At 47.4% G+C, this 24,836-nt stretch overlaps 1 protein-coding gene across 1 annotated transcript in view; it reads right to left on the bottom strand.

The window, feature by feature from the left end:
• Window positions 1–24,836, bottom strand: part of LOC123345053 (zinc finger protein 883-like) — a 902,586-nt gene that overhangs the window by 360,806 nt on the left and 516,944 nt on the right. The window lies entirely within an intron of this gene.

A 24,836-nucleotide genomic window follows, 5' to 3' on the forward strand; every position in this document is an offset into this window, starting at 1 on the left:
TACAGAGCCCGAGCTCCAGCCCAAGCCACAACTTCAGAGCGCTGACTACACAGCTATTTGTACAGTGCTAGTAAAATCCCCACTAGCCTAAGTCTCTCAACCTGGCCTAGGAGACTCACTGCCATGGGCAGCTCACTGGAAATGTAAACGTACCCCTAGAGGCCAACAATCAAGAGCCCCATTGTCCTAGGTAAAGACCACACATGTAGAATGAAAAGATGTAGCCATGCCCCAAAGACCTTGCAATTTAAGTACATTCTTTTCTCAACTGTCTTCATGAAAGAAGATATTAAACTCCATGAGCGAGTTAAGAAATGACATGTGGAATCCAGCACCCTCATTCAGTGTGTGTGAATGTGTGTCAGTGTTTGGGGGAGTATGTGAGAGTGTGTGTGTGAGAGAGCATGTGAGTATGTGTCTGTTGGGGGGGATAACAGACTGTGTGTATGCATGCGTGAAAGAGTGTGTTGGGGAAGTGTGTAATAGATTATGTGTATGTGGGAAACAGAGTGTGGGATAGGGCTTAGAGGAGTGTGTGAGAGAATGCTTATGGGTTGGAGGAGTGTGTGTGAGAAAGCATGTGTGAGTGTGTCTTTGTGAGTGGTGGGGTGTGTGTATGTGTGTGTGAGTTGCACTCTGCCATTCACCAGCCATGGCTACAACCAGCAAGATGACTCCAACACACTCCCAGTGTCAAATTTTCCCCAAAACTGTATGACCCGTAATGTCCAGCTCTCTGTCGGATAGTTCAGAGAAATAATCAAGTTTGTTTGTTGCTTTGAAGACACAAAAGCACATCACAGCTTATTAACATAACTGGGCGTAAATACACCCTTGCCTTTAAACAGAGCAATGAGTTGGTTTATGGCATGAATGAAAATATTTTACTAACAAAATAGACATAGGATTAAGTGAGTTCAAGTATAAGGAATAAAGCTAGAAAGAGCTACAAGCAAAACATGCTTCTAAAAGTCTAAACTTAATCTAGCAAGATGCATGCTTTGATCAAGCAGGTTTCTCAGCCATATTCAATTCCCAGCAACTTCAGCCCCCATTTAATTGAAGGACGCCTCTTTTCCAGCCTGTAAGAGCTCTCCCCTCTAGCAGCCCTCCAGTGATTTCTATGCAAATGGAGCTTCCATTGTTTTTTGTTCCACCATGCTTACTTTACATAGGAGACAGGTAAATAGCTGCACCCCCATACACACACTGATCCTTTCTTTGTTGGGCCACACACTTTAAAACAATAGGCATGGGAAGCGGGTGAAACCCCCCTTCAGGGAGGCTAGCCCTCCATCCCCACCCCTTCTGCCTGAGGCCCCACCCCTACCCTTCCCCTTTCACGCCACCTCGCCCCCTGGAGTTGCAAGGCCCATCCACCCAATGCAACAGGAGAATTCCTGGCCAAACCGCCCCAACCCCCGGGATGCCCAGAGCCATCCTGAGCTGCCCTGGCTCAGTCCACCCTGAGCTCCAGGCCACAAGCCAGTCTGAGTTCCAAGCTCCAGGCCACCAGCAGTAGCTGAGCCCCTGCCAGATTCAAGGGAGAGGGGAGTGAGGAGGGATGCAGCAGGCAGCCTCACGAGGGAGGGAGGTGGAGAAGAGGTTGGACTCACCAGGCAGTGGCAGGTGATGCAGGTCTCAGGGAAGATGGGGAGGAGGAGAGGAGGAACATGGTGAGCAGTGGTGACTTCTGGGAGGGGGGATTGGCATGGAGGAGAGGAGGGACTCAGTCAGGCAGCGACGAGTAGTGGGGGTTTTGGGGGAAGGGGCAGAGCACAGGCGGGGCCACCACGGCCCAGGTGTCTGGCAGCAGCTCTGCCAGGGGAGGCTTAGCCTTCCTTGGCCTATTATACCTGTCGTGCATAACCATAGGCATAGTTTGACTTTTATATTTGGGGAGGCAGCTCCAGTCAGGCAACATAAAAGAGGACAGGTCACTCTTATAGAGCGATCTGGATGGCTTATTAAGTTGGGCCCCAGCGAACAATTTGCACTTCAATATGACCAAATGTAAACTCATACAATTAGGCACAGAATGCAGGCCATAGTTATAGGATGATCACCCAGTGGGATCTGTGCTGGGGAGAGGCCTTCCTCAAAGCTCCCTCTGTGGCCAGCCGAGGTGTGGACTTTTGCTGTTGGCTTGAAATCAGCCTGGGCTCTGCCGACATCAACTCGTGGGCCAGAGACTCACAGGCGTCATCTTTTCCTTTTCCCTGGTCGTGCTCTACTCCCACTCCGCCCCGAGGCCCTGCCCCCACTGTGCTCCATGCCCACTTCTCCCACCCCACAGAACAACCTGCCCTACCCCCACATTCAACCTGCCTGGCCTCTCCCACCCCACACAACCCCTCTGTCATCCTGCATGGCCCCCTTGCCCTCTGCTCTGCAATACAACCAAGCACCATCCTGGCTGCACCTCTAGGAATAATCCTTGCTCTCCTTTCCAAAGAGATTATTCTTATTGCTTTCTACTGCAGTAGCAAAGAGGATCTGACTGAGATTAGGGTTGTACCGAGCACTGCAGAGACACACAGCGAGAGGCAGTCCCTACCCCATCTGAGATCAGGGCCCCATTGTGCCTGGTGCTGCACACACATTGAGAATCAGTCCCTGCCCTAGGTGAGATCCAGGCCATGTTGCATGAGACAGGAAGGTATATGAGTTTAGTGCCTTCTGAGCAAAACTATTGGACATCACAATTGAAGACTGGATTGAATCAGTGAAGGCAGCTCTATGGGTGTTGAGAGTACCTGAAGAAGATCATATGGATTTTGTGGAAGAGTGTTTCAAAGGCCAGGCCAGATCCACAGGGAAGTTCATGGCAACAGCTGATAAGCCAGACATAGAGAAGACATTTCAGATTGTCTTAGAAGTGTATGAGACAAAGTAACCATTGGAACCAGACTCAAAGAATTCTATGAGCTGACACAGAATCCAGGTGAGACCATTTGGGCCTAAACATACAACCTCCAGGAGAGAATGAGCCAGGTGAAATGCTGGGACCTACAAGAAGTTCGGGAAATGAATATGTTCCTGAAAGTATAGTTAGTGCTGAGGATCTGGGATGATTCCCTCCACTGTGAAATGAAGAAGAAGTTTAAAGAAGAGACCATTAAGAACTTCCAGGAACTCGTGCCAGCTGCCTTTACATGGTCCAAAGATGAGGAAGTTCCTGTGGAAGAGATGGACAAGCTCAATACCTGTACACAAAGTGCAGGCCTAGTGAATGCAGCTATCAGGGAAAAGGCCCTTCCCCAAACACAGTTAATACTGGAAAGTTTAAATGAAGCTGTCCAGAACCTGGCTGCCTAACAAGGGGAGATGCTGAAAACGATGACTAAGGTGATGAAAGGTAAAATCTCCCCTAGTATGCCAAAATATCCAAGGGCACTGGGATCCTGAAAATCCCCACCTTAAAGGCATCTGATTTTCAGAAGGCAAGTGCTCCGGCCTCCCTGAAAACCAAGCATTTAAAAATCATGTATCATGCTCCGAAATCGTGAGATTGTCTTTAAAATTGTGAGATTTAATTAAATTATAACTGTTGGGTTCTTTTTCTTTGCATTCCAGTTTCTGAGATTTAGATCATACTTGTATCACATTGCAGGGTTTTTCCTCCATCTCCATGAGGGCTAGAAATGTTTCTTTTTAAAGCTATTTTTTAATTGTAAGCACATTCTTCCAGGCTCTGCAGCTTTCAGGAGAAGATCTAGCACTGTGAGACTTTCATTGGCAACACTGCATCAAATCAGATACCTAAAATCACCAGTCACTTTTGTAAATCTTGGTTCATTTCCCTCTCTAGTAGTCTGACCCTCACTAACTGCAACAATTTTTTACTGAAGCCCAGCCAAGGAAGTTGCTCTTTTGGTTCAATCTTCCCTTTATACAGTGACTTTGCTCTGTAGTGGCCGACCTCACCTCTGCAACCTGACGGCTGAGTGCCTGAGTTAATAAATATGCCTCCAGCTTCACTTCATTCTCTGGGCTCTCTATACTGACTGAAGTTTTAGATAGAGAGAATATCTTTTATTGGACCAACTTCTGTCAAGCTACATGGAGAAGTTCATCCAATAAAAGAGATTATCTCACCACCTTCTCTCTCTAACATCCTGAGACCAACATGGCTACAATACAACTGCAAACAACAGGTAGGTAGGTAGGTAGGTAGATAGATAGATAGATAGATAGCATCAGGATTTAGACAGATAGGTATAGGTATTTAGTTTATTTTTAAGTCTGGAAAGCCCAGTTATTTGCCCAGCACAGACACCTAAATGGAACAGAATGCTAGGATATAGACCAGGGGTCGGCAACCTTTCAGAAGTGCTGTGCCGAATCTTCATTTATTCACTCTAATTTAAGGTTTCCCGTGCCAGTCATACATTTGAACATTTTTAGAAGGTCTCTTTCTATAAGTCTATAGTATATAACTAAACTATTCTTGTATGTAAAGTAAATAAGGTTTTTAAAATGTTTAAGAAGCTTCATTTAAAATTAAATTAAAATGCAGAGTCCCCTGGACTGGTGACCAGGACTCGGGCAGTGTGAATGCCACTGAAAATCATCTCATGTGCCGCCTTCGGCACCCATGCCATAGGTTGCCTACCCCGATATAGACACGTCTGAGCCAGTCCGCTCAACCTGGGGTTGGATCAGAGCTGGAGTCTCCTAGAGAAAAATAAGCCCCATATTACATTACTATATCACTGCTGAGCTCATGGTTTTGAAAACGTCTTGGCAGGAGGAGATTCTGCATCATTGTCTGATGGTTTAATCCTGGGTTTACACTGGAGGTCAGGGAGGGCAAGATCAGTTACACTGGACAGTGTGGGCACGTTTTTGTAGAGGTGTCATTCCCTAAGGTGTAAGTGAATCACAGACTTACAGGGGTTAGTAAGAAATTTCCCAGCTGTCCACGAAGCGTGTGGTGACACTTTCTCTGAAGCTGGCACTGGTCACCGTTGAAGGTGGGGACTGGAAGGACCCAGGTCGGATCCAGCCTGAGGACTGGTATGTTCCTGCTAGTTGCCTTTGTGCTGCGCTTCTCTCCAGCATGTGTAATGCTCCCTGCGGTTGGATCCCTCTTGACACACTTTGATTCACTTCTCAACCTAGCATAGGAAAATATTAATGGTCTGTCTCAATTATGGAATATTATGAAGTCACCTAGTCCAACCCCCTGCTCAAAGCAGGACCAACCCCTAAACAGATTTTTACCTCAGTTCCCTATATTGCCCCCTCAAGGATTAAACTCACAACCCTGGATTTAGTAAGCTAATGCTTAAATCACTGAGCTATCCCTCCCCCAATTTGTGTATTGCTTTGCTGGGGGTCCTACAAGTTACTGTTTCCTGTTTGAGTCACTGTTTAATAAACCAGTTTGCTTTATAGTTAATTCTGTCCTTAGTTTTCTTTCCATTGATAGATGAGCTTTGGGGGCACAAGTCTGCTGGGTGGGGAATCTGAGGTGTAGAGCCTAGAGTACATCCAGTTAACCATAGGCAAGATCTCAGTTTCTGCTTAATAGGGTGACCCCAACACATTCCTATTTGAGAATTTCCCCTCCCCCCCAGATGTTAGTTTTGTACTGCCCAGCCCTCTCCTGGGCAGTTCAGATATTTTAGGTCTGTGCCCTGTGAGGGGAGCAATATCTCACAGTTTGCTACTTTAAATGGAGTTACTCACACAATTCAGTTTAAATGCATCAATGGATCAGTTTGGATTATGGAAAAAAACACGTTTATTTCACTACAAAGAGAGAGATTTTAAGTGAGTACAAGTATAAGGCATTAAAGTCAGAAATGGTTACAAGAGAAATAAAAATAAATCGCTTCCTACTACTAAACCTTAACAAAGTAGACTCATTCAAGGAGAAAGACTGTTCTTTTGTCTTCTTAGAGGAAAGAGAGAGAGATGAATAGGAAGATATACCTTGGGTTGTTTCTGACACCCACTTTTATTGTCCAGTCCCCTTTGAAATGAATTTTATTGAGGGTTATGCCTTGATAAATTACATTCCTGCTGTGAGGATGGAGATAAGGAGTCTCATGGTGAAAGATGTGCCAGGTTGCTGTTTGTTTAAATGCAGATCAGGTTGTTCATGCCCCCCTTCCTTGCCTAAGACTGGCCACTTGATAGGCGATTGCTTATTGACTTTGATGACACCTGGCTACACTCCCTTGTGTTCAAGAAACTGCAAGTAAATGCATTTCAGACCTAATTTCAGCTTATGTTTATTACTTTGCACAGAATGTTGCTACAAACATTTTGTCATGATAGTATTCACAAGTGAGTTATTGGTTTTCAAAGCTCTCTCCAGCAGGCTTAGAGCAGCTGAGCCAATGCAGCTTTTTAAGTGTAGACTTGCGCTTAGGAAGTTTTCTTAATAGCTAAGCTGAATCTCTGTTAGTACAGGTTAAGGCCATTACTTCTTGTCCCACCCTGGATGGACATAGAGAACCATTGATCACCATCCTCTTTATAGCAACTTTTCCCATATTTGAACACTGTTTCCAGGTCCCCCTTCAGCCTTTTTTCCTCTAGACTAAACATGCCCAGTTCTTTCAGCCTTTCCTCATAGGTCATGTTTACTAAACCTTTGATCGTTTTTGTTACTGTCCTCTGCACTCTCTCCAGTTTGTCCACATCTTTCTTAATGCACACTATATTATATTATTTGTTAATTAATAGTAATAATTGAGATAATCATTTAGACAACCTACACACATTAAATTATTTCAGTATTTCCATGTAATTAACTCCTTTCAGCCATAGATTGTAGACAGATAAATCGATAAACAGAAATCTATCAGCCAGTTTTTCAAAGTGATCTAAAATCAACACAAATAGATAGATTACCCTGTAATTTGCCATGCCACATCAGGGACAGAGTGCAGTTAGAAGTGCAAATTTGGGATTTGGTCATGGGGATCCTGACATACATCCTCCTGCAAAAATAACCACTTCAGAATTGCCAGTGCTTATAATGTTTTCCTGAACAGAGCTGGGGAACAAACTAGTTGCAGAAACCACATGAAATGGAGACCAGTGGACTTTCCCTGGGCTCATCTAGTGTCACGCACCAAGAACCAGATGCAAAACGGAGTGGTTACAAAGTTATTGGGTTTGGATTCTGGGTCTATAGATTGGTAGGGATATCTGAGGAAACCTCTGAAAGTCAGGAAATGCAGTGTTAAATGATGCCTCTAGGTGTCATCATAGCAATTATTAATGGTTAGTTAATGTTTGATAATTAATTGACAACTCCAATAAACTGAAAAGCAACAGAGGTAACACAGATAAATGGAAATACTTTTTAGCATGACCCCAAATTAACCTGTGTTACTCATACTCCATGACATTACCAGGGAAAGATTAGGCATTTATTCTAGACATCGGTTCCTCACTGAGGTTGGTCGAGAACTCCTTGGTAAATAAGAAGTTAACTTAATGACATACAATGTTTCTATGACTGCTACAAAAATTACTAATAAGATGCATGACAGTTCATAAGAGTTATTCAAAAATTTGTAAATTCATTTGTAAATTTTAAGATCAGAGTTAAGGTTACAATTTGAGTTAAAAGCATTTTTCTTTCAAGTTTCTGAGAAGGGCATTGCATGTTGAAATGACCTCATCTTATACACTATTGAGGATTCAAATGTTTAAAGAATATATGTTCCCATGATTCAGGTACAAGTCAGGCTCTAACTGTCTTCACTGAGGAAGACATTTCTGTTATGTCTCATTGCCTATCCCCTGGCATACATATCGTAGAACTGCCACAGCTACATTTTTCAATGACAACTTGTTTGAAGTATTGTTGTAGTCAGGTTGGTCCCAGGATATGAACAAGGCAAAGTAGGTGAGGTAATCTCTTTTATTGGACCAACTTATGTTGGAGGCTTCAAAAGAAAGCTGCACGACACCTTCAAAAGATGAGCCTGAGAACTTAAATTCATAAGCCTTCTTGTGACAGATTTATGTTACCAATCTGCGCGGAGTATCAGGTGATCAGGCTGAAGCCACAGGATCTTTAGAGGCGGAGATGGAGGAGCACACCAAGTGACTAAATGTTAAATCTTTATTAATAAAATAATAAAATAACAGTGGCGAGTGCTGGGAATGCTCCCACGTCACTCAGAGGAAGAAAGAAAGCATTAGTGCCCCGGCCCTAACCCACTTTCATACTCACACCCACGCTACCCAAGGCTGGCCAAACATGGGTGTAATGAAAGAAGAAGAGGGGGAAGGGTGGATGGGAGTTCTTCTCCCATGCACAGGTCATCCAGGGTGCACTATTGATCTCCATCTTGCTTTGGCTCTCAGGAGAGTTTTTAAGTCCTGGGTTCTTTTTGGGGTGTTTTGTTCAGGGACCTGTGTTCCTGGTTCTCTTTGTACCAGTCCAAACTGGTCTTCCGTGGCTTTCTCAGCTTTCCCAAAACACATCAGCCTCAGGGAAGCGAAAACAGTTGTCCCCCTTCCCTTCCCCACTGGCCTTCACTGTCTCGCTCATTTTTGCAGCCCCTTTGGTTCTGTTCAGCTGAATCCTCCTTTCTCACGGCTGGTCGGGGTGGAATAGGTCCCTGTCTTTCTTGGCAGGCAGCCGAGAGTCAGATGCGTGCTGTGGCCTTGGGCTGGAGTCAGCGTCTTATCTTCGGACTGAGGTAGATGAAGTGTTGAGTTAACCCGTTCTCTGCTCTCTCCCTCCCTCTTTGGCCTCTCGCAACCTGTAAAAGAATCTTTCACTCCACACTCACACCTTTGACCCTTCCCAACATGCTTTGCAATGCCTCCACCAGCATTATCAACATACAAGGCTGATCTGCCTCCCCATGGAACCCCCTGAGTGAGGGGGTCCTTGGGGCTGTGACATTCTGGACACTGAAAACCCTGGACTTAACAGAGACTCTGGATTTATGACCCTGTAGTGAGGCCAAGTGGCCTCCTGCTGAGCGGGAGAGCGAGGCACCATTACACTCCCCTTGGAGGGTGGAGCCTAGATCGCCCTGCCCCCCTCACCAGAAGTATTGGGGCGTGGCCGGAAGTATAAAAGGCCAGCTCTACAGCAGATTTCGGAGAGAGCTGGTGGAGGAGAAGGATGCTCTGCCTATTCAGCCGTGTCCCCGAGAGGAACGTTCGACTGACTGTTCCTGATCCTCAGATGCCGACGAGGACTGGCCCGGCGTGCCTGCTGCCGTGTACCCCGAGGAGCCGGAAGAGGCCTGGAGACTAGAGGTACCAAACCTCGGGCTGGCAGGAAGTGGCCCGGGGCAGCCATGGAGCAGCTGGCTGCAGAGCCAGGGATGGCTCAGTTGGCATGTTGTGGCTGGATCCCCATCAACGCAGGAGCAGACAATCCTGCCCCTGCCAGGGCCCTGAGCTGGGATATGGTGGAGTAGGGTGGGCCCATGTCTCCCTGCCACCCCACCCTAGGATTGCTGACTCCCTACACTGTTCAGAGAAGCCCTAGCCTGAAGAGGAGCCTCCCTGACCAGCTCCCCTCTAGACTGTTTGTTTGCTGGCTGCTTGAGCCCCACCCAGGTTGAAGCCAGCCCTGAGACTGCTTTGCTTACTGACCACCTGAGCATCCTCAAGCCTAGGCCAGCTCACCTAAGACCGTTTATTTGCTGGCTGCGTGAGCTCTGCCCAGGCCAAAGCCAGCCCTGATAGACTCTGTTTAAGGGCTGACAGCTTGGGCCACCCAAAAGCAGGCTAAAACCTGACTAGAACTATTGATCGTGAAGCCCTATTGTGGGCTCGGGGCTGGTCCTGCGGACTCTGGTCCTGGCCAGAAGGACCAGCCTGAGTGGCCTCCCTCTGAGCGGAAGAGTGAGGGACCATTGCAGGACCATTACAACAATTTGTAACACACCCTGCTGTCTACTTACCTTCCATTGTCTGACAACTGCAGAGGTGTTAATTTCCCACTTCATATTTATTGCCCACTTCATTTTAAATGGGCTCCTGCAACATGCTTAACCATGTGTCCCATCTTGTATTTAACTTGAACACTATGGTTACCCTCTCCAGAGTTCTGTGAAGCTCAAAAGTTTGTCCCTTCCATCCACAAAAGTCTGTCCAATAAATGTTATTATCTCATCTAACTTGTCTCTCAACTCGGTTTCTTGGCATCCAGATGTGTCACAGGGTGGACTGAGCCCTTTACGAGGGAACTACTCCCACTCACCTGTGGCTCATTTGCAGCCTTGACAAGGCCTGACAGTGGACATGTGTTCCTGATAAAGAGCCAGCGGGAAAGGGAACAGGAGGTGGAAGCTGTGAAGTTGAGCTCCAGCTCGGAAGGTCTGGGAGTGGTGGCTTTATGAAGTGGTGACTGGGACAGAAGAAGAGCCCTGGGTGTGGTAGAAGATCCCAAAGCTGAATATAAACTTTTGTGTTACTGTGATGGGCTTTCTTCTGAGACCCGGAGGATTGTTTTGAACTGTTTCTGTTACTGAATGAGCCCCAGGCAAGGCTGCTGTTAGCCATGAGACAGACTGTGTGGATTTCTTAACGAGTCCTGAAGAGGACAAAGAGAGGCTAGCCACCACAGACCTAGCCTGGCCATGAGAGCGCTCTCAGGAGGCAGTGGGAGGCGTCTGTTACAGTATCTTATGACTGCCATCAGTTGCCACAGATCCACTGGTCTATGATTTAACTTCTTGGCATATTATTATTATGGATAAGAATAAAACTGGAGTCATAGTTAGGAGACACAGTCACAACCAGGACCTGCAGAAATAAAGAAAAAAAAAGTCCCTGTTGGAAAGAGCTTACAATCTAAGCATCAATTTTCAATGACAAATCCATTTCTTGGCATCTGTATCCTATTACGCCCACCAACTGCCACAGATCCAGTTTTCTAGGACAATTTGATTCCCTGGCATATGGATCCTCCTTTGTCACTAAGTGCCACACAACCGCTTTTCTGCAACAAAGCCATTCCCTGGCAGAAGGATCTGACCTGCCACCCAGCTGGCCCAGATTTTCTATGACAAAGTCACAAGTGGGAATGGTTCATTCAGAGCAAATGGGGCTGCTCTTGAATGTGACCCTCCTGTGCATGGCTATTGGGGCTCCTTTCATCCTTATCTTTGTCCCTTCTCCCTGCAGGAGGAAAGAGGGAATGGGAGCTCCCAGTGGGAGTTCATCCTACTGGGGGTCTCTGACTAACTACACCTGGAGATGCTGCTTTTTATAGTTTTCTTGGTTTTGTACATCCTGAACCTGGTGGGGAGCCTGGCCATCATCGTTGTCTTGTGGCTGGAACCTAGTCTCCACACTCCTATGTATTTCTTCCTCAGCAACCTCTCTTTCCTGGACCTTTGCTACACCACCAGCACCATTCCTCAGATGCTGCTGAACTTCTGCAGCGCTCATAAGTCTATCACCTGGGCAGGCTGCATATCCCAGCTCTACATCTTCCTCTTGCTGGCTGGCACCAAGTGCCTCCTGCTGGCTCTCATGGCCTACGACCACTACGTCGCCAATGAGGCCGAGGCATTTGCTGTCAGTGGTCTCTTCCTGATGGTGCTGCTGGGTCTCATCCCGGTCTCCTACAGCTACATTGTCACCACAGTGCTGAGGATTCGCTCAGCCCAGGGCAAGCTCAAGGCCTTCAACACCTGCGTCTCCCACCTGGCATTGGTGTCACTCTTCTACGGTGCGGCCATTTCCATATATCCACAGCCTCCATCTAGCTACTTGCAGGACTGGGGCAAGATGGTCTCCGCCTTCTATGGCATCATCGCCCCCATGCTCAACTCCCTGATCTACATGCTGAGGAACAAGGATGTCCCCTAAGGAGGGTGCTGGGGAGGCTATTCTGGAGTAAAAGGACATAAGCCAGAGAAATGAGTTGGGACTGGCTGGCTTGGTTCTCTATGGGGCAGCAGCTCCAACCCAGTCTCAGGTCAGGGAGACTGGCTGGCTCAGGGGGCCAGACAATGGGATATGGAGCCTTTCCCATCTAGGAGGTTTGCATTTTAATCTCTCTGATCATGTGCCCACATGGTGCTGGGACTGGGAAACCAGAGGTCAGTCACCAGGAGCCCCAGAAGGCAGAAGAGTGTGAAAAGGCCCGGCAGATGGTGTTGGGCACTGCACTGTGTCCTTCCTTTGCTCCATCCATGAACAAAGCTGGCTCTGCTTGGAGAAGACTGAGCGATGTGGGCATCTGAGAGTCATCAGCTCCAGCCAGCACAGACCAGACATACACCTAATATTTAATACCTCTGATTCTCTCTTACTGAATATTGATCTAAAACGCCCATCAACATTGCTCCCTCTCTATTTAATTTTCAGATATGGATAGTTTGGGGGCTTCTTCCCTTTTCTCATGTTAAACTGCAGCTACTTCGCCACCTGGGCAGGAAGTTCACCAGAGTCAGCACCCTGCACCAGGTGCTCCTGCTCTCATCAATGCTCCTGCTCTTCTGGCTGTGCTAGTGGTACAGCACCGTGCCATCCACTCCTGGCAGGACCCATGTGCTCCTCCTCTCCTCACTCGTGCTCCACCTTCTCCAGCCAGGAGATCTGTAAGCTGGCCATGGAGGTCTTTGTGCACAGGTCAGTCAGCTCAGAGGAGGAGGAGAGGGACCTAGCACTTCCTAGAAAAGAGATCAAGTCCTAGACAAAGGAGTGGGGTCTTTTCTCCAATCTCCACTGAGGATTCAGAGCAATGGTTGGATAAGGAGGAGCTGCCTCCCCAAGCAGAGAAACCACCAGGGAATAAGCCACACACTTGTTAAGTCATTTTCCCACAAACCAGTGGGTGGATGATGTCAGTGGATGTTGTGTGGATCACTCAGGATATGCAGACCCAGCTACATCCACTTCTGTGGCGCCAGAGATAGAACCCATTTCCTACAGCACTAAATACACAAGACCACTTCACCTACAAGCAATCTGTCCTGCTGCTAGATCCTTTATCCGCCCTGCAGAGACAGCTAGTAGACAGGACTGGGAGTCAGGATTCCTGGGTTCTCTCCCCAGCTGTGAGAGGGGAGTGGGGTCTAATGAGTTAGAGCAGCATACTTGTCCTGGATGCTAAGACTGACCAGCCACCTCTTATCCAGAGATCTAGAAAAACTGTACTGCCATCCTATCTCCTGTGTCAGTCTTTTGTTAAAGATAGGAAACCACCAGTCACAGCCATCAATTGAGCTAAAACCCTTCCTTTCCCACTATGAGGGACTGTCTGACAAAAGAAGAGAGTCTAATTGCTATCCTCTCTGAAAGGGGCTTTTGAAAAGTTTGGGTTACGTTCGGTTCTCAGAACAAGCCAATGGCAGATTCAAACTGATGTATGTCTTGTGTTGAAATTCTTTTTCCTCTGGTGCATCTGATTCAATACATTTCCAGACTTTGGCATGAAGTTTCTGTTGTTTTGCCCTTGGGATTGAGCCGGCTGAGGTCTCTGTCCTCAAAACCCTGAACCACAGAGGGGGTTTCAGTGAAGGGGAGCAGGGATTGCAGCTAAGACTCTACCCTGGTATCGGAGCATCTGAACAGCCCAGAGCTGTTCAGGCAGGAGCAGTCTGGGGAGAGCAGATCTGGAGGTGAATGGAGGTGAGACTGGGGAGAAGGGAGGTTGAAACAGGCAGGGCGAGGGAGTGGGGAAGGGAATAGCACAATGAATGGAGACAGACAGCAGACGGACCGACCAGGGGATTATGATGATTAGGATGGATGGATGTTTACTGCCACATCTCCAAAATCAGGGTTGTTACCAGCATAGGCTTATCAATAGCACAGATGCTGTGGCCCCAATCTGAGCTAGTTGGACATGGCCTTGGTGGGAGTCCAGCGGGTGCATGGATCTCCAGTGGTGGATCTCACTGGAGTATCAGGAGCAGTTCTCTTTTTAACCAACCTTCTGCCCCGCCTTACTTTCCTCCTAAAGTTTTCTCTCTCTCCCAATCTCTCTCTGGAGCAGATCCTCAGTGGGTACCAACAAGTTATATTACAGTTGAACCTAGAAGCTCCCACAGAGGTGGGGTTCCCATTGTGCCAGGCACTGCACAGACACACAGCGAGAGACAGTCCCTGACCCAGCTGAGATCAGGGCCCTTTTGTGCTGGGTGTTAGGGGGCTTATTCCTTCACCCTCCTACTTCCCTGGTCCTTCTTGCATGAACAGAGAGCAACAATACCCAAAGTCCAAAGGCACAAACAATTCAATGTTTATTGGGGTGAACTTCTAGAAAGCACGATTCCAGTTTCCTTTCTTAGTGTCCCCCTTCCTAGCTTTGACACCACAGAGCCTTGCCTGTGTCCCTGTTTCTGTTCCCATCCCCGTTCCCATTTCCCCTTTAGCAAAACATGATCCCAATTCCCCCATTCCCAGTCCCTGTTCCCATTACCCCCCACTTACTTCCGGATTGACTGCAGACTATATAGTAAAATCTGAGTTTTGCTTAGCTATTCCTTAACCAATCATTTTACAGAAATTTAACTAACCAATCCTAACATATTGTAACATGGTTATTTAACCAATTGTAGGAGGGTGGACCCCTACTCCGGCCCTGAAGGAGTTAAAAACAGCTCTGGGAAGGGGCTGAGGCTTGAGAAAGCAGCTTTTAAGCTGGGCTGATTGGGAAGTGGTTGCAGCTGGGCCACGCCTTTAAGAAGGCCAGGGAAGCCAGAAGCCCAGACAGTCTCTCTCTGGCTGTAGAGAGAGATGGGCCTGGCTGTAGGGAGCTAGACAACGTACCTGAGTGGACCAGGGCTGGGGAAAAGCAGAGGAGCTGGGGAGCTCCAGCCTGGAAAGTCCCAGGCTGCGGCCTAGCATTGGGCTAACAGGTACTGGGCGTTGTAGAGGGCAGCGCATGGGTAGGCCAAATCAGCAGGTCCAAACCCCTTTGCCTGTGATGAATAGGTCGATACTGCAGTCTGCCCCAGGATGTGGGGCTAGACAATGACTGGCAGTAGCCATACACTGAGGCAAGGTGGGGATAGAGGGTGGAGGTTCCCTGAGAGGGGAGACCCTGAGAGAAAGGGGTTACTATCGGGGGGGGGCAGCACCCCATGTAAAAGGGCACCGGGGTCCCAGGAGGGACTCGGGGCCAGAGAACAGGCGGATCACTGGCCTGCAGAGGGGGCTCCGTGCTGGGAACAGAGCTAATTCCCAGGAGTCACCAGCAGGAGGCACCGCAGGGGTGAGTCCGACCCGTTACACCAATTATATTCCACTACCTTCATTGGTTTACACCCAACAAAATTGATTATACAGCAGACAGAAACAATCACAGAAGCGGACAGAGACCATGCAAATAAATATACAAAACAATACAGAAATGAGGATTTCACAACTATATCTATACAGACATAAGCGTTTTCCAGCTGTGTCTATTGATAAGTGAGTTCTTGCCGGACAGGTTGCTATGAAACCAAGTTTCATAGAATCTCAGGGTTGGAAGGGACCTCAGGAGGTCATCTAGTCCAACCCCCTGCTCAAAGCAGGACCAAACCCAACTAAATCATCCCAGCCAGGGCTTTGTCAAGCCTGACCTTAAAAACCTCTAAGGAAGGAGATTCCACTACCTCCCTAGGTAACCCATTCCAGTTCTTCACCACCCTACTAGTGAAAGTTTTTCCTAATGTCCAACCTAAACCTCCCCCTCTGCAACTTGAGACCATTACTCCTTGTTCTGTCATCTTCTACCACTGAGAACAGTCTAGATCCATCCTCTTTGGAACCCCTTTTCAGGTAGTTGAAAGCAGCTATCAAATCCCCCCTCATTCTTCTCTTCTGCAGACTAAACAATCCCAGTTCCCTCAGCCTCTCCTCATAAGTCATGTGCTCCAGCCCCCTAATCATTTTTGTTGCCCTCCGCTGGACTCTCTCCAATTTATCCACATCCTTCTTGTAGTGTGGGGCCCAAAACTGGACACAGTACTCCAAATGAGGCCTCACCAGTGCTGAATAGAGGGGAATGATCACATCCCTCGATCTGCTGGAAATGCCCCTACTTATACAACCCAAAATGCCATTAGCCTTCTTGGCAACAAGGGCACACTGTTGACTCATATTCAGCTTTTCGTCCACCGTAACCCCTAGGTCCTTTTCTGCAGAACCGCTGCCCAGCCATTCGGTCCCTAGTCTGTAGCAGTGCATGGGATTCTTCCGTCCTAAGTGCAGGACTCTGCACTTGTCCTTGTTGAACCTCATCATATTTCTTTTGGCCCAATCCTCTAATTTGTCTAGGTCCCTCTGTATCCTCTCCCTACCCTCCAGTGTATCAACCACTCCTCCCAGTTTAGCGTCATCTGCAAACTTGCTAAGGGTGCAGTCCACACCATCCTCCAGATCGTTAATGAAGATATTGAATAAAACTGGCCCCAGCACCGACCCTTGGGGCACTCCACTTGATACCGGCTGCCAACTAGACATGGAACCATTGATCACTACCCATTGAGCCCGACCATTTAGCCAGTTTTCTATACACATTACTGTCCATTCATCCAGCCCACACTTTAACTTGCTGGCAAGAATATTGTGGGCAACTGTATCAAAAGCTTTGCTGAAGTCCAGAAATAGAACATCCACTGCTTTCCCCTCATCCACAGAGCCGGTTATCTCATCATAGAAAGCAATTAGGTTAGTCAGGCATGACTTGCCCTTGGTGAATCCATGCTGACTGTTCCTGATCACTTTCCCCTCCTTTAAGTGGTTCAGAATTGATTCCTTGAGGATCTGTTCCATGATTTTTCCAGGGACTGAGGTGAGACTGACTGGCCTGTAGTTCCCTGGATCTTCCTTCTTCCCTTTTTTAAAGATGGGCACTACATTAGCTTTTTTCCAGTCATCCGGGACCTCCCCCGATCACCATGATTTTTCAAAGATAATGGCCAATGGCTCTGCAATCTCATCGGCCAGCTCCTTTAGCACCCTCGGATGCAGTGCATCCAGCCCCCTGGACTTGTGCTCGTCCAGCTTTTCTAAATAGTCCCGAACTACTTCTTTCCCCACAGAGAGCTGGTCACCTCCTCCCCATACCGTGCTGCAGAGTGCAGCTGTCTGGGAGCTGACCTTGTCTGTGAAGACAGAAGCAAAAAAAGCATTGAGTACACTAGCTTTCTCCACATCCTCCGTTACTAGGTTCCCTCCCTCATTCAGCAAGGGGCCCACACTTTCCTTGACTTTTTTCTTGTTGCTAATATACCTGAAGAAACCCTTCTTGTTACTTCTAACATCTCCGGCTAGCTGCAACTCCAAGTGTGATTTGGCCTTCCTAATTTCACTCCTGCATGCCTGAGCAATACTTTTATACTCCTCCCTGGTTATTTGTCCAATCTTCCACTTCTTGTAAGCTGTTTTTTTGTGTTTAAGACGAGCAAGGATTTCACTGTTGAGCCAAGATGGTCGCCTGCCATATTTACTTTTCTTCCTACACATTGGGATGGTTTGTTCCTGCAACCTCAATAAGGATTCTTTAAAATACAGCCAGCTTTCCTCGACTCCTTTCCCCATCATGTTATTCTCCCAGGGGACCTTCCCCATCAGTTCCCTGAGGGAGTCAAAGTCTGCTTTTCTGAAGTCCAGGGTCTCTGTTCTACTGCTCTCCTTTCTTCCTTGTGTCAGGATCCTGAACTCGACCACCTCATGGTCACTGCCTCCCAGGTTCCCATCCACTATTGCTTCCTCTACTATTTCTATTTCCCTGTTTGTGAGCAGCAGGTCAAGAAGAGCTTTTCCCCTAGTTGGTTCCTCCAGCACTTGCACCAGGGAATTGTCCCCTACACTTTCCAGAAACTTCCTGGATTGTCTGTGCACCGCTGTATTGCTCTCCCAGCAAATATCGGGGTGATTAAAGTCCCCCATGAGAACCAGGGCCTGTGATCTAGCAACTTCTGTTAGTTGCTGGAAGAAAGCCTCGTCCACTTCATCCCCCTGGTCCGGTGGTCTGTAGCAGACTCCCACCACGACATCACCCTTGTTGTTCATACTTCTCAATTTTATCCAGAGACTCTCAGGTTTTTCTGCAGTTTCATACTGGAGCTCTGAGCAGTCATACTGCTCCCTTACATACAATGCAACTCCCCCACCTTTTCTGCCCTGCCTGTCCTTCCTGAACAGTTTATATCCATCCATGATAGTACTCCAATCATGTGAGTTATCCCACCAAGTCTCTGTTATTCCAATTACATCTTAATTCCTTGACTGTGCCAGGACTTCTAGTTCTCCCTGCTTGTTCCCCAGGCTTCTTGCATTTGTGTATAGGCATGTAAAATAACTCACTGATCATCCTGGTGTCCCAGAATGGGGCAGGAGCCCTCCCCTCTTGCACTCACCTACTTGTGCTTTCTCCCAATATCCCACTTCCCCACTTACCTCGGGGCTTTGGTCTCCTTCCCCAGGTGAACCTAGTTTAAAGCCCTCCTCACTAGGTTAGCCAGCCTGCTTGCAAAGATGCTCTTCCCTCTCTTCGTGAGGTGGAGCCCGTCTCTGCCCAGCAATCCTTCTTCTTGGAAGACCATCCCATTGTCAAAGAATCCAAACCCTTCTCTCCGACACCATCTGCGAAGCCATTCGTTGATTTCCACGATTCGACGGTCTCTACCCTGCCCTTTTCCTGCCACAGGGAGGATAGACGAGAACACCACTTGCGCCTCAAACTCCTTTATCCTTCTTCCCAGAGCCACGTAGTCTGCAGTGATATGCTCAAGGTCATTCCTGGCAGTATCATTGGTGCCCACATGGAGAAGCAGGAAGGGGTAGCGATCCGAGGGCTTGATGAGTCTCGGCAGTCTCTCCGTCACATCATGAATCCTAGCCCCTGGCAAGCAACACACCTCTGTTTTCCCGGTCAGGGCGGCAGATAGATGACTAGTCCCCCTGAGGGGAGAGTCCCCGACCACCACCACCCTCCTCCTCCTCCTGTTGGGAGTGGTGGTCGTGGAACCCCCATCCCTAGGACGGTGCATCTCATGCCTTCCAATCAGTGGAGTCTCCTTCTGCTCTGTTCCCTCAGATGTATCATCCACTCCACTCTCTGCACTAGTACCTCTGGAGAGAACATGAAAACAGTTGCTCACCTGTATCTGTGTTTCTGGTACATGGATGTTTCTGGTACTCTTTCCTCTTCTGGAAGTCACATGCCTCCAATTATCCTCGCTGGCCTCCTGTCCCCGCTGTGTAGCCTCCTCTGAATCTTCAGAACATTGTGCCCGCTGAAGCTGATCCTGACGTCTATCCAGGAAATCCTCATTTTCTTTTATGGAATGCAGGGTTGATATTCGTTTCTCCAGACCTTGAATCTTCTCTTCCAATATGGAGATCAGCTTGCACTTTGTACAGACAAAGTCGCTTCTATCCTGTGGAAGGAAGACAAACATGGCGCATCCTGTGCAGGTCACAACAGCGGATCGCTCAGCATCCATAGCCTCTTCCTTCTAAGAGCTTCCTTACTTGTGGCAGAAGCTACTCAGAGAAACCTGCGAGAGGGGAGCCTCAGTGGGCTCTCTCCAGGCGAACTCCCAGGCAAACTCCTTCTGTTTGCCTCTCTGCTGTTCACTGCTCAGCTGGTTCGCAGCTGACTGCCTTTTTATAACAGTCAGGCCCAGCTGGAACAAAGCACTCCCAAATCACACTGGTCAAACAATCAAGCACACGGTCAAACTGCCAAACTTTCCCCCAACAGACACCCAGATACTCACCAGCGCAGTCCCCTTAATGCAGCACTTAGCGTACCTTCCTTTTACATCTTCTAGGCTCTTCTCTTTCTCTGGAGGTGATAGGAATATCAGGACTGGATTGTATTCCTAATAGCCCAATATCACCTTATTTCAATGTGACTAGTTTGGAATGTGAGGATGTGACCATACACTTCTCAGCTTATGGCTGCCTAATTACATCTTAGCCGAAGGCCTTAGCCTGTCACAGTAAGAGAAGGCCATTACACAGACAGTGATTTTGATTCTCTCTTTTATACCTCTATAACTAGCTAAGTGATAAGAATACACCTAAATTCTAACAGTATAGGCCTTTGCAGACAGGCCTGAATATCTATATCCTAACACTGGGCACTGCACAGACACACAGCAAGAGACAGTCCCTGACCAAGCTGAGATCAGCAGGGTGACCAGATGTCCTGATTTTATAGGGACGGTCCCAATTTTTGGGTCTTTTTCTTATATAGGCTTCTATTACTCCCCACCCCATGTCCTGATTTTTCACACTTGCTGTCTGGTCATCCTAGAGATCAGGGCCCTGTTCTTTTGGGTGCTGCACAGACTCACAGTAAATGAGGACACACAATCCATGCCCCAAGCTAAGTAGGCAAGACAGATAAATGGAGGGTGAAAAGGAAGATTATTGTTTTCACTTTAGAGATGGGACCCCAGACTCAGAGAGTCGAAGTCACTATCCCAAAATCACCCAGTGACTGTGTCAGAGCTGGGTACTGAAGCCAGTTCTCCATAGTCCTCAGCCAGGACTTATCCCCTGGACCATTTGTGAGGATAAGATCCTCCCCTCCCCTCCCACTCATTCACCTTAATGTTTTCTAGACTTTTCCCATGTCGTCATTCCATTCGTACTCCCATCATCCCATGGCCATCACCACATTGCGTGGGACTGCAGGTAAATTTGGCAGAATGCAATTGCTGGAGTCATTTTTTATACTGTTTTTCCATCAGTCCCACAGCCCCTCCCCAGCTCATCCCAGCTTTTTGGAAACAATAGCCAACGACCCAGCGAGTTTAACTAATGCCTCTCAACAGTGCTGCTGAGGAGTCTATTTCCTTTCAACTTATCTCCTCTCCTTCTCTTCATCTTTCTGGCCACAAGCCATTTTTGAAAGAATGGCCAAACAGCATTGCTCTCTGACAACCATCACCAACTGCATCTTCCTCCCTGTCTTCTTTCTCACTCAGTTTTCTCCTTCCCCCCTTCTTCCTTCCAAGTCTCAGATGCATGGATGTACTTATTCGGGGGTATAAGAGCCTCAGTAGGTGCCCATGTTCCTGTCAGGGAGTCCAAAGTATTTGTAACATTCTTAGCCTTTTTGGGTGACTCTGATAGAGTTAGAGGAGGGGAGGAGAGAGGTGGGAGAACAGGAATGAAGATGAAAGTGAGGATTGGGGGAATGTTGAAAATGTACAACCTGGGAGGAGAAGAGATTGAATGAGGATGTGATGAATGCTAGAGATGTACAGTGTTTGGTATCATATTGACCACTGTCTTCGAAATGCAGAGAGACAAGGTGGGTGAGCTGATATATTTTATTGGAGCAACTTCTATTGGTGAGAGAGACAAGGTTTTGAGCTTACACAGAGCAGGGAAAGGCACTCTGAGTGTCACAGCTAAGTACAAAGAGGAACAGAAGCCTAAATAGTTAACACACATTTCAAGGGATCGTTCAATGTAAAGTTGCCAGTGAACTTGTCTCCCGTCATAGAGGGGAATGGGCAGGGGGGAGAACCTGGAGGAGGAGGCTCAGTGGGTCACAGATTGTTATAATGAGCCATATATCAGCCTCTGTGTTCAATCTGTGATTTTAGTGTCTATCAACATTATGAATTTACAACAGACTTGATGGGGTCCACATCCTGAGCCCCTTCTTCTGGCGTTCATACAACCCTCCAAGCTCACCATGCTCAGCATCATAAGCAAGCTCCCCACAGAGCAGGACACACCAACTCAAAGTGGTACCACTTTACATACAATGTTACCACACATATTTGACCAGGACAATAATGATCAGCAATTTATGAGGTTTCAAATGATACCACACAAGGCATACTTGGTACAAAATTTACCATAATCTTGTTAAAGGGGAGAATACAGGAGTACAGACCATCACATAGACATATGGCAGGAGCCCAAGAACACAATGAGACAGCACTGTGCAGTACGAGCAGGAGTGCCCTCAGCACACCAGCTGCCTCACCCTTGCGAAGATTTTTTTTTAATAGGCATCCTAGCAGAGGCATATTTCAAACAGGGATCTGAAGGAGGTTTCAGAATGCCCATGCATTCTGCTGAGCGAGTGGCAGAATCTAACAATCTGTGGATCAAGGGGAGAGGGAGACAGGATCTTGTCTCTGAGAAGCTCCATGCAGAGTTGTGGTTCCATGTAGGTATTTCATAATATTAATTAATGTCATGGTGAAATTCTAATGATAAATCCCACAGCTCCAGTTCTGTGTAAGTGTAAAAATCCACCTGATTAAAGAAAGTAAATGAAGAGTAATATTTCACCTCGACTTTGTATCAATCTTTAGCCCATGTTAGTGCGGTGACATAAGATCTGACAATCAGCAGAGCCACCATTTACTCAAAAAGCAGCAAAGAATCCTGTGGCACCTTATAGACTAACAGACGTTTTGCAGCATAAGCTTTCGTGGGTGAATACCCACTTCATCAGATCTGGGTATTGCATCTGACGAAGTGGGTATTCACCCACGAAAGCTCATGCTGCAAAACGTCTGTTAGTCTATAAGGTGCCACAGGATTCTTTGCTGCTTTTACAGATCCAGACTAACACGGCTACCCCTCTGATACCATTTACTCAAAGATGCAAAGGGGCCATCTCCAACTGCCACTGCTGTAGCACTTCTGGGGAAGATGATTTAAGCTGTTGGCTTAATAACTCCACTTCTGTGAGAACGTAGCTCTATCGGCAGGAGAAGCTCTCCTGCTGACATAGTGTTATCTACACTGGTGGTCAAGTCAATATAACTTCATTGCTAAGGGGTGTGCCCTCAGACAAAAAGGCCCCAACCTGACCTGTGGGAGAGAGGATCTCCCCACCCACTGAGTCCTTGGTTTTCTCTCCTGAGACTGGGGACAAAGGGGCCAATCAGTGCAGACGTTGCTGGTTATGTTTGTGTGTGACGGGGAGACCTGCCCCTGCAGGCTGAGTTCCTGGCACATTCCACACAGGCCCCTGACCAGCCACTCATGGATTTTCAGCTACTGCCCACATAGGTGGGAAATGGGTTATTAAACTTGACCCAGCTGCCAGCAAAGCTGCAGGGAATAAAGCAGCTTTACCAGCTCAGAATACAAACAGACTTTTACTGGAGTTCCCACCCAGATAAGGAGCAGGGACTGGCAGAGATTGTGGGTGAGGGAAGAGACATTTGTATCTCCGGTTCTCATCTCTTCCTCCAAAGGGATCGGGTTAGAAATGGTGGAGAAGCTTATTGAGAGAACACAAACAGACCAGGAGAGGGGAAGGAATGTGGGCAGCTGGGCCTGAAAGCTGAGCACAGTTCAGAACATGACTGTGCAGTCAGACATAGCCTGAGCTTTTCAGAGCAGGCCTGAAAAAATAATCTATTTCCATTCCCACCATGTACTTGATTCCAGTCCACTATGATCACCTCACTCTGCACAGGGCTGGCCCAGTGATCGTGGGGAAGGTCAGTGAGATGATTATTAGACAAACTTTACTGATGTATTTCCCATCTGCATATCTTGGCCTTTATCCTCCTTTCCCAGGCTCTTAATGCAGAGAAAAGGTCTGGTCCAGTGGTAAAATCACACTGGGGGTGTCACAAACTCTCCTGATTTCATCTTGAGTCTTTCAAAACCTGGCGTGTTTCTTAAAGCCCCAACTCTTGGAGTCCTATGATGCCGTGTGAACCTCAGCTCATTTTCTTATCGTGAGAAGCTTCTTGCTTTCCTGGCTCAGAAGAAAAGCTTGAGAACGTGACCAGACCAAAACACCATCACTCAGAGATAAAACAAAAAGTCCAGCATGTAATTTTAGAGAATATCTCATGATTCCTTCATCCAATCACATGATTTTTGAGCCCTCGGTGCTGGCAATTACTGCCTTGACATTGACCAGTTTGTTTATTTTTCTAGAGAAATTAGGCCAGAAAACACATTCTCCTTTCTCTATTTAGTTCACCCCCAGTTCAGGGGGGCAGTGTTCATTTGCTGCTTTTAGGGTTGCCAGGTGTCCAGTTGTCAACCTAACACCTGGTTGAAAAGGGACCCTCCCCAGTCCAGTGAAAATGAGTGAGTGAATGAGGGTGGAGGAGAGCAAGTGATGGAGGGAGGGAATGAGCAGGGCAGGGCCTTGGAGAAGGGGCAGGGCAAGGGTGTTTGGTTTTGTTTGGTCAGAAAGTTCATAACCCTAGCAGCCCAGCACTCTGTGCACTCCCAAACTTGCAAAATCCCTTCCCTGGGCTCTCCTGTGTGTCAGATGGGATTGAGATTCTTCGCTCTCTCCTCTAGGACATCATAAACACCTTGAACAGGTACGTGGCTCTCACTTCCCCTTGTGCTTCATGCTGCTGGGAAAAAGCGTGGTGATGATGTTGCTGGCCCAAAAAGGCCTGAGGCAGCAAACAGTGGTTCGTTGCCCGGTGTGCGTCGCACTAATTATCACACCAGGGTGGAGAATGCAGAAAAAGTTTATTTGAGCTCAAGTAAGGTGCCAGGGAGATATTACAATCTCAGATCCTGCACACAGATACAAGCTGTGTGTCTCTTCTTATACATGATTTCAACAAGGCATCCTCATTACCCCCCATTGCCCACTTACCCCCCTTCTCCCTTCTAGTCCCCTCCCATATAATAGGCACTTTGTATAGTTAACAATTAAATCATCCTTGACAGCAGACAATTCATCTCGTAACTTTTCAAGGCTGTTAGCTTGGTTTACTCCTGGATTTATTACCCTGTCTCTCCTCTCTAAACGAAACACAAGTAGGGCCCCTATTTACTATCTCCTGCTGTCCGTGTTGTACTGATAAGAAACAGTTACACATTCCATTCTCACTTCTAACTTGGGAATTCAACTAGAGTTTAACATAAAGGGACTCTTAGACCAGCATAAAATAACTTTGGTTCAATTCAGGCCTAGT

This window comes from Mauremys mutica, chromosome 12 (genome assembly GCF_020497125.1).
Source record: "Mauremys mutica isolate MM-2020 ecotype Southern chromosome 12, ASM2049712v1, whole genome shotgun sequence".
Taxonomy (NCBI): Eukaryota; Metazoa; Chordata; order Testudines; family Geoemydidae; genus Mauremys; species Mauremys mutica.